Source organism: Lagopus leucura, unplaced genomic scaffold, assembly GCF_019238085.1.
Source record: "Lagopus leucura isolate 7727_CA_CO unplaced genomic scaffold, USGS_WTPT01 Super-Scaffold_100001, whole genome shotgun sequence".
Classification (NCBI taxonomy): Eukaryota; Metazoa; Chordata; class Aves; order Galliformes; family Phasianidae; genus Lagopus; species Lagopus leucura.
Window position 1 is genome coordinate 30842766 of NW_024962262.1, and position 10887 is coordinate 30853652.

The following is a 10887-nucleotide window of genomic DNA, read 5'->3' on the forward strand; positions in this document are numbered from 1 at the left end:
CCTACCATGGCTCCATAGGTCAGTCTGAAAGTAACGCCTGCTTATTTCTGTGGAAACCGCAACAGACATGAAGAGTACAGTAACATTAATTGATAGAACCAATTCTTAGCTACAGAATGCTACTTTTTAACATAGTCAACATCATTAGCTATGCATTTTATCCAACGATGGTAGAGTCTGCATGCTGCACTTGTAAAAATTTTCATGAGAGGACATGACCCACTGCTACGCAGCTGCTGTGACAGAATTGTTGCTGAAATGCACCATTGACAAACTCACTAATATCCCCTGTTTGGTCTACATAAATGTTCAGAAAACATCCGTGAATGTCAATAGATTTTTTTCTGCATGGAAGAATGCGGTTATACATCTTCACTCGTGCACTTCCATGTCAAATGCCTTTTTGTCAAACTGTTCCTCTGCTGCCACCTGTCACAAAACAATAAAATGTAATGGTATATTGGTGAAAATGTTCAGCCTCTACTTTCATACCACTAATATCCATGCTTGATTTGTGAGCCAACACTATATAATAGGAGGTGTCAATTTCATAGCCCTCATAGTTATCTTCTCCACATATAGCAGCAAATGAAAGTGGGGAAGATTATATTTGAGATCAACATGAAATATTCATTCCTCTTGCCTTTAGCCCTTCTTATTACTTTTTTTTTCTTTCTTTTTTTCTTAAGAACATGTACCTACCAACAAATATCTTCAACAGAAAGAAAGTTTCTAAAGAGTTGGAGGCCTGAATTCCACTGTCATTTTGAGCATACCTTCAAAGGAACATTTTTCAGTTAATTTATTTTTATGCTTCTATTTCCATATATTGAATAGGTATTTCCAATTGTTACTTCTCTCCTTAAAGTCTAAACAGCAGACATACACAAGATCTGGTAGCATCAGAGCACAAAGATTAAGATCTCTAGGTAAGATTTCTTATACAAGTCTTTCTATCAGTTCTTGGAAGCAAGTGTTCTTTGCTCTTTATTTCTCTTATTCTATTTATTCTTTATTTCTCTTATTTTCTCTCCAAGTGAGATTTCCCATGTTAACTTTGTGTCTGCTTCTCTATGGTGTGAGCAATTTTGAAAATAGCACAGTGCTGATTTAGAGGTTAACAAAGAGGTTTCATTTAACAGGAATTTCAACTGGTTCATCCAGCCAGATTTTTCATAGTGTGTGTACTTAAATAAGTGACTTTAAACTTTGAAAATAACAAATATTGATGACTACTCTCTTAACATTTCAGGAGGTGCTGAGAGATACTGAAAAATCTTTGAACACGTGAGTTTACAAATGATTCTGATAGAAAACAAACAAAAAAAATCTTTTTAATATTTTCATTCTTATATTAAAAATAATAATAATCCTGAGTTTTGACCTAGTTTTATGTCTCCATAATTTATAGAAAAAATTTCAACAGGCTGGTTTGGCTCAGTTCTGAGACTAGCAGGGTAGGGGGACCCAAGGACCCAAACCCTGGGAAAGGAGAAACAGGAAAAGGTGAAAGGGTAGGGAGATGGGTCTAAAAACAAAACAGCAACAACAATCTGAGAAGAGAGAAACTAATTTAATAAGATATCGGAATGCAAGATAGCACAATATAATACAATATAATACAATATAATTGGAATTGAAGATAGTAACTCAAATCTAACTAGAGTGTCCAAAAACCAAAGGCCTTACTCTAACTCTGCAAGCGAGATGTCTAGCCGGAATCAAAAAGGTGAAAGAGAGCAAGTCCCATGATCAGTGAACATTTTTATCTTTTCCTTTGTCCTCTTGGGCATGCAGTTCTTCTTTTCTGAGAACCAGGTATTCAGAACTATACACAGTCTACTGATCTGGGGCATTAATTCTTTAATTCCCAGTGCACTACATGATGTTATGGTGTGGAATACCAATTAAAAACAAAAACAAAAACATAAAGCCTTGACAAAAATATATGCAAAGCAATATTTTGACAGATTTTATTAGTAATATTTTATTTCATAACATGAGATTATATGCTCAGTTAATGCAGAATTTACACTCAGAGATGGTTCCAAGTGATGTTCTTGATCTAGCACCACTGCAAGACAGCTGCAGTAAGCACAATTTATAATCTGTGAGCAGTGACTTCAATGTTAAAGAAAAAACAATACTTATGTGCTGAAGACAGTCATCTTCCAAATATTGTAGAGGTAAGATAAGTCTTCTATGAATAAAAACTTGTCTTACTATCAGAATATCTGCGTTTGTGCAACGTTCTCCTGGTGGTGAATATAGTTTCCAAAATGTCACTGGACCAAGCTACCATAATTTTCTTCCATCAGTGAGTGGATTTTCCTTTACGAGCTCTATGAGTTATAAGTTCGAATCTCTGAGTTAAATGTGTAAATAATATTCTACAAAAAACACTTTTCTTGATGTCAGTGACATCTAGGCCACAAATGTCCTATCAGAAAGTGATTCATAGCTTAGTTTATAAGCAGTGATATTACTTATTTACTGTGATGTGCCTAACTGTAGAGAGAAGGACTGTAACAGTAATATACTCCAGTGATTCTTCTCTATTACTCTTCCTAGGATGGAGTTACTGTCAGGCAGAATGAAAGATGCACAGCTGAACATTATGTAAATTATATTGTTTTCCATGTCAGTTATGAACTGTAATTAGACAATAAGAAAAACAGTTACAAGAATAATGAAGGCTGTTGATTCTCCTTAGAGAACCTGCAGATTCTTCATACTAGAAAAAACTGCAAGCAGAATACATAAGTACATGCTAACAATTACCCAGTTGAGATTATTGCAGGAAGCAGCCATATCTGTTATTCAGCTGCAAAAAAGCCATCAAACTGATGCTTCTTTAGATCTGAAACAGAACAAATTTCAAACTCAAGAAAATTAGAACAGTTTATGAGTAGTGTAGAAGCTTCTGCACTGGAGTCATGGAATATTCCGAGTGATCTCTTCAAGTTCAATATTTTATTTTGAATGATAATGACAATGATGATGATGATTATTATTATTAATCATGATTATACCATCTTGCAGAGGACCTTCTGCAGTCACTGCCCATTGACATCCCGGATAGATTTAGCCACATATCTTCAGAAAATTTTGGATACCTTACTCACTTGGCTGATGAGTGAATAAATGGATCCAACTGAGAGTTAGATCACCAGACAATTATTAATTGATGGAGGTAGATCTGAAATCAATCTGAGAAGACAAGTTGGTACATCAGTAGGAGGATCAGTGACATACATGGGCTGACACAGAATACTTATCATGTAGTTCAATTAGGGACTAAGGCTAAGATCTCTCAGATTAGGTGCAGTTCATGAGTGCTGGGTTAGTGACCTTGGTGAGGACACTTCCATCTTTCTCACCTTTTCTCACACCACTTGCCAGTAGTCAAATTCAAGGTTGGAAAGCTGTGCTCTATCAATTGTGGCTATGGGTACAGGCAGCCAAAAATACTGGGGGTGAAATCCACAGGGGGTTTTCACTCTCAGACTCAAATTGACAAACAATTGAAGAGAAGCCTTAATGCATCTATGCTATGTATGCAATATAATAAAATACCAAAAATAGCTATTCAGTTTTAGCCACATATTTTAGAATATTTCTTGTTAAAATTATAATGATATCAGAAGAAATCTGCTTCCACATTAATTTTATTTTTCTGTTTAGTAAAACTCTGTTCTAAATGTTGAGATATATAAAACAAATTTGTATACACTTTCTGAATCTGTTTCTCTTGTTCTTGGTTATTTAGAAGTAAAAATAAATAATAATAAAAAATTATTGGGCCAGAGATGTACAGTCAGTTCTTTTTTGACCATGGCAACTTAGATGTTTGTTGTGCTCTGCTGTAAGTCTGTTGCACTGTTTGGGATACTTTAATATGCCTACCTACACACAAGTTAATATTTGTTTAGCAATATTCTTGTGTATAGTGAAATGTTTGGCAAAAAAAAAAAAAACCTTTTAATGGGTAGAATGAACAAACTGCACCTAATTCCTTATTTTCAAAATATTTAGAAATTGTCGTCGTCCCCCCTCCCTCCCCATAACCCCTCCCGGTCACGGATTTATATCTAAGGATAATCCGTTGACAGTATTCTCCTGGAGAAGCTGGCAGCCTGTGACTTGAGCATGTACACACTTAGCTGGGTAAAGAATTGGCTGGATGGCTGGGCCCAGAGGTGGTAAATGAAATCATACCCAGCTGGCGACTGGTGAAGAGCGGTGCTGCAGAGGAGACTTAAATAGGACAAAGGGATACTCCACACCGTATCATATCAAGTGGAATGAGTTTTGTAGGTGTGGAAGTTCATTTTGCTGTCTTTATTGCAGGGGGCTAGCTGAGCATTGGTTGGAGGGTGGTGGGCAGTTGCTTCTGCATCTCTTGTTACATATGTTTATATACATATATATATTTATCATAATTATCCTTTTTTTTTTTTTTTTCTTTTTTCTTTTTTCTTTATATTAGTAAAAAGTTTTATCTCCACCCAAAAATTCTGCTTTTTTCTTGATTGTCTTCCCCATCCCAAGGGCGAAAGATGGAGTGAGTGAACAGTGTGGTGCACAGCCATCTGATGGGTTAAACTATAAAATCTCATCTTTGGTAACAAACTGTTACACCTCTTGTCATTTTGTTTTGTTTTTTTTTAAATTGGGATGAACAATCCACATGCCTATCCTAACACTCTTTTACATAGTTTGCATGCCTACAGACTTCAGTGATACTCTTTACTTTCATAATCTGTTTACACAGTAGTGCAATAATGGGAAAACATATGCTTTTCACAACTGTCATTTTAGAATTAATGATCACCACAGCTGCTGAATAACAGCATTATAAACATTGTTTGACATATGATGCAACTCCCTGTCCATTTAAATAAAGTTTTTTCTTTGCGCAGATCTTTCAATGGGAGATTAAAAATCAAATGCATCTCATGTATTGAAATTGAACAGACTAGATCCTATACACAGAGCTTAAAAAAGAATATAAAAATGCATCAGTAAAGTTCTGGAGTTTATGATTAAACAGTTAAGACTGCTTTATTTCTGGTTTACATGGGAATCTGAATAGTTGGAGAGAAGCCTTGTGTGGAGGGATCTGACAGTTCTGGTTGACAGTATGCTGAACGTGAATCAGTAAGATGTCCTGTCATCCAAGAGGACAAACCAGATTTTGAGGTACATTAAACATAGCCAGCTGGACAAAAGAAGTGATTCTCCTACTACGTTTAGTTAGTGAAGCCTGATCTTGAATATTCTGTACAATTCTGGATTCCACAATATTAAAATGATGTTAATGTTCTTGAAAGAACTCATAAGAGGACAACAAAGTATAATAGGGATGGAAGGCATATCCTAAGTGCAGAAGCTGGGGATACCTGATTTTTCTGGTTTGGAGAAAAGCAGCCTATGAGGTACCTTCATTGCTCTCTACTGTTTCCCGAAGAGGAAAAGTGAAAAGGGATGTGCTAGTCACATCTCCCATGTAGCTAGTGATCGAACATAAGGAAAAGCCCAAATCTGCTCCGTGCCTGTCAGCATTCCAAAGGCATTTTGATAATACCCTTAATGACATGCTTTTAATTAGCCCTGAAGTGGTCAAGTAGTTGGATATTATGGTCTTTGTAGGTCCCTTCAAAGTATAGCATTCTATTCCTAGTTATCTCTTGATGTGAAGAGATAAATTTATATCATTTTAGCAATGACAATTTTGTGCCAAGAACTGATTCAGCATGAATAACTTAACTACAGGTCTTTCAATAGAAAAATAGTTGTACATGTAGCTATCAAATTAAACTAAAATTCACTTTGTAATTTAAGCACAAGAACTCATAAAGCAAGAAACAGTACCAAGATAAAGTTGTGGATCACATATAGAGCAAATCATTAATGAACTCAAAGGAAATAAAACTCATTTAACACACGACTGATTAATGAAATACTTCTCATTCATTTCTTATCATTTTCAGTGATGTTGTTTATATATGAAGAGTTAAAAAAGTACAAGTTTTCTCACCAGGAACTAATTTGATACTTGAAATGTAGCATGTAACAGAACCAAAATTATCAAAGTGACTTTTATATGTCCCTTCCACATCACAGAATTGTAGGGTTGGAATGGAGCTGGAGATCATGTAGTCCTGCTACAGTATGTTCTTAAAGAAGGTTACACAGGAAAGCTTCCAGGAAGGTTTTGAATACCTCCAGAGAAGGAGTCTCCACAACCTCCCTGGGCAACGTTTTTCAGAGCTCTGTCACCCTCAAAGAAAATAAGATTTTCTTGAAGTTCATATGGAAATTCCTGCGTTCTAGTTTATGTCTGTTACTTCTTATTACATCACTGGACACTACTGAAAAGAGCCTGTTCCCAGTCACTCGCCTCCTGAGCTTTAGATATTTATGAGCATAAGTATCTAAAGGTCTCTCAGCCCTTCCTCATAAGGGTGATACTTCAGACTCCTAATCATCTTCATCACCTTTTGCTGGACTCTCTCCAGAAGTCCCCTCTTTATCTAGCACTTCTAAGACCAATATTCTGTCCCTTTTGGGACTCCTTGGTATATACCACTACTTTGACACAATAGATTCAGCCCAAGGAAGGCATACAAGACGGTTTGGGGCTGGCACGCAGTATATACACAGAAGACAAATCTTGAGGAAGATTTTATGCCTACAGATACCTGTTTAAAGAATGAAGAAAAGACAGAAATATTCTTCTCAGAGAAGCACTGTGATAGGATGAGAGGCAGTAAGCATAAATTAGAATACTGAAAACTCCCATTACACTGGAAAAAAATATCAACACAAGGCTGGTTAAGTACTTGTGAAGCTGAACAATCTCCATGTTTGGAGGTATTCAGTACTTGACTGGATGAAGTCCTGCTTTTAACTAGGGGCCTCAAAAACCTAAATTTCTCTATGACTCTATGAAACCATGAAAAATAAACAGAAAACGTGAAAGTATGTGCATTCATAATTTTATTTCTTTCAGCAGCAGTTATTGTATATTTAGGAAATTTTGTATATACGTTTGTTAATTTTATTGTTTGGATACTATGGCAGCTGCTTCATTCTCTGACTTCTCAAGTCTTATGTACAATTTGGGATCCTCAAATTAATATTTAGAGAATAGCACAAATTATTTGCTCTTTCTGCTATAATTATGCTTTTAATGAAAACTTCAGAAACCCAAACCTTAATAGTAATTTAGATATATGTTATTTATTTGTGCCTCAATCATTTAACCTAAAATGATCTAGTGTAACATAGTTGTAGAATTACCCTGGTGAGAAGGAATCTCAAAAGATTACTAGGTTCAAATTTTTGTGGGAAAAAAGAACATATGATATTATCCAGCACCATGTCTAATCTCATCTTGAAAACTCCCAGTGATAAGGATTCTACAGCATCCCTGAAGAGATTCTTCTCCTGTAAAAAATTTCCTTATAGCCTCTCACAATGTGACTTGTACCCACTGCCTCTTGTCTTCTCCATGTGACTCCTCATGAAGAGAGTGCTTCCATTATTTTTGCAGCTATCTATTAAGTACTGAAATAACTGATAAAGTTCCTACTAAGCCTTATGCTCTCTGCAGCAGGCCTCACTCCTTCAGTCCTTCTTCAGAGGTATAAGTTCTTGAGACCTTTGATTATCTTCATGACCTCCTTTGAACACTCTCCAGTCTGCCCACTTCCATTAGTAGTTTAACAAAATTTAAATATCCACGAAGACTTTTTTTTGCTCTTCTGAATCCTTGTTCTCTTCCTCCTTGCTACTCCCATTATCAAGGGAGAAAAATCCAACTAGATATTTCTTGAAAAAAAGCAACCGATCAAAAAACCAACAACAAAAAAACCCTACAAAAGCCCTACCAAACACACTGAGGCTATGTTTTCTTTTTATTTGTTTGTTTGTGGTTTGTTACTAGGTTGTTTTTTGTTGTTGTTGTCTTTGTTTGTTTGTTACAAGGAAATCCAGCTGCATTTATGGTAGAAGCCTGTATTGCTCAGTTGCCCAGAAAGAAATATGTGTCCTTTTTTTCCTGGCTGCTGTCATAAATTAACAGATTTCCTTGCTCGACCTCAAGTGCCAAAAATGGCATCTTGCCCAGATGCCTTAACTCACACAGATACAATGCTGATACAACTATCATCAGTTATTGATTCCTCCATGGTTCAGAACACTTGATGCATGTAAATGCGTTTGGCAGAACTCTAGATTGCAAACGAGCATTTGTCCTGAGTGAAACAATCAGTTGATTCAATAATGAGAGAACTGGCACTTTGGAAAATGCTCTAGCAACACACACCTAGAGGTTCAAACTGACCATTATGCTTTCAGCTTTCAAATAAGCAACTGGCTGAAGTCTGTTCTACACATTTCCAGTGAGTGTGATTTGTTTGGCAGACTGTGCTGGTGCCTGACTCCATAACATATGCAAACCAGTCACAGTTCATATAATTAGGATAATGCAAACAGCAACAATGTAGTAAAAGCCATCATGAAACATTTGAAGGAAAAGTTTGCACTTTTATGCCAGAGAAGTCCTAGAGAAATATGTCTTTATATACAGCGCTCCAAAATTGTATGCTTGCACACTCATTCTACTCAAAAGAGAAAAACAATCAGCCTTTCCCCTCAGGAAACAAGAGAGGCACAACTGAGCAGGGGCTATTTGCACCTGCTACTTATTTTCAGTTTGCTATTCAGTCAGGCTGCTATAAACTTCTGTGACACCACAAGCTTTCTGTCCCCTTCCTTATTAAAACTTTCATAAAGAAAAGTTATTCATTTAAATTGTTAGTGTGTTTTACTGACATATTTCATAAAGGTTCCCACATTCTTAAGGTGTGTGTGCAATAAATTTTACTAAAAATATATGTTCTATGTACAGCTGGAATCTGTAATTCTGTTCATCTTTATATAGGTTTCCATTTGTATTAATGAAACTATTAAATTGTGAACTGGAAGTTTTTTAAGATAAATTATTAGTTAATATTACAGATGGCCTTCAGAATCTTAAAATAAAGCAGTAGTACTACTTAGGAATCACTGAAGTTAAAGAAAACAACTTCCTACGTTTTGATCACGTTGTACATCTTAATTTTAATGGGTCTTAGAAAGGAATTCAGAGGCTGTCTTCAGAACTCTTATTTTTGTTTCTTCACTGGGAGAAAGACAGGCATAATCTTTTTAAATACAGTAAAAAAGAAGTTGGTGGAGTTCTAAAAATACTCTACTGAAGGATATGAAAGATCACTTAAGCAAGTAGAGAAGATATTGAGTAATCTGTCTAGCATACAGTTAAATTATTTTTAAGTATTAAATATTTTCATTTCTGTCACTTTTCAAATATTTCAAGTAATTTTAGATGTTTGATACATGTATTTAAAAAAATAAATGCTACCTTCTCATCTTCAACATAATACTAAAATTGACAGAAAAAAATGAACACTAAAGATTCTGTCCATACAACATGGTAAATGCAATTAATGTATTCTCATAATTCTTGCAAATAATAGATGACTTTCACAAGTATGTTTCAGGCTGCACTCCTTCCTGAAGTTTTGCATATTTCTAATTCATTTACTGGGGCCCAGAGTGAGAAACATAGAAGTCCTTGACTATGCAAACACTGTTCAGCTGTAACTAAGACATCAGTGTGTTATTAGCATTATTTAGTCCACAAATCTAAAACCTACACCATACAAGTTACTATGAAGAAAATTCACTGCATCCCAGACATACTCAGTACACTTGCCTAACTCATAGTGCTATTCTTTTCTTTGCTGTTCTTCTCAAGCACTCCGTCTTTCTGATGGGTAATTAAACCATCCAGCCAAACAAAGATAAAATCTCCCACATTCATTTACTCTTGAATTAGTATGCTTGCCTGTAACCAAATCTGAATTGACCTGCATTTGAATTCAAATGGCAGTCCTATGCTGGAGCAGACCTTTCCTGAAGGACTGTACCCCGAGGTATAGAGTCATGATGGAGCACTTACTGAAGAAGTGCAGTCTGTGGGAAGATCACATAGGGTTTGGACTAACTGCAGACCTCATTCCCTATTTATGTTTAGCACTGGGGAGAGAAGGCAGAAAAGAGTGGAAAAGAGAGGAAGAGGCTGGCTTTCTGGTATCACTGTTCTAGTCTGTCATCAGTAGGCAAAATATTAAATTAATCTCACTAAGGTGACCCTGTTTTGCCCATTATGGCAACTGGTGAATGATGTATCCGTCTGTATCTGAACCCATTATTTTGTTCTTTATATTTGCTCACCCTGTTCCTTGGAGGAAGAAGACTGAGAAATCGTCATAGTGGAGCTTATCTGTCTATCAGTGTGAAATGACTACAGGTTGGAACCTTTTTCTGTACTGCACCACCTCAGGAAGACCCAGATCACCATAACCTATCATTAGTAAGCTCTCAGAAATGAGCAAACCAAACAAATGTTGCACTTGGATAGTAAAAAAGAGCAATTTCTGTTGTACAAATTTCATTTTTTCAGTTTTTTCAGCATTACATGAACAGGTCACCAGCAGAGGATTCCAGCTACTAGGAGGTATAGGAGGTAGGGTTATCTTTTTCTCGCTGACTTGTTTTATGAGCATACAATAGTGTGAATATGGTATACAATATTGTATACAAGATGAATATAGAGAACATGTGAACCTTCGAAGTTTAAATATCTCTGACTGTGGAACTTCTAATAAGATCCTCCAATTCCTCAATGAGAATTCTAATCACTTAGTCTTTAATAAGCAACTTTGGATTTTAAATAAAAAGCAAGTCTTTTTGCTGATAAATTCAGCAAAAAGTCTGTACATTTGCCTGTAGTATCAAATTCAGCAGTGATAGCTA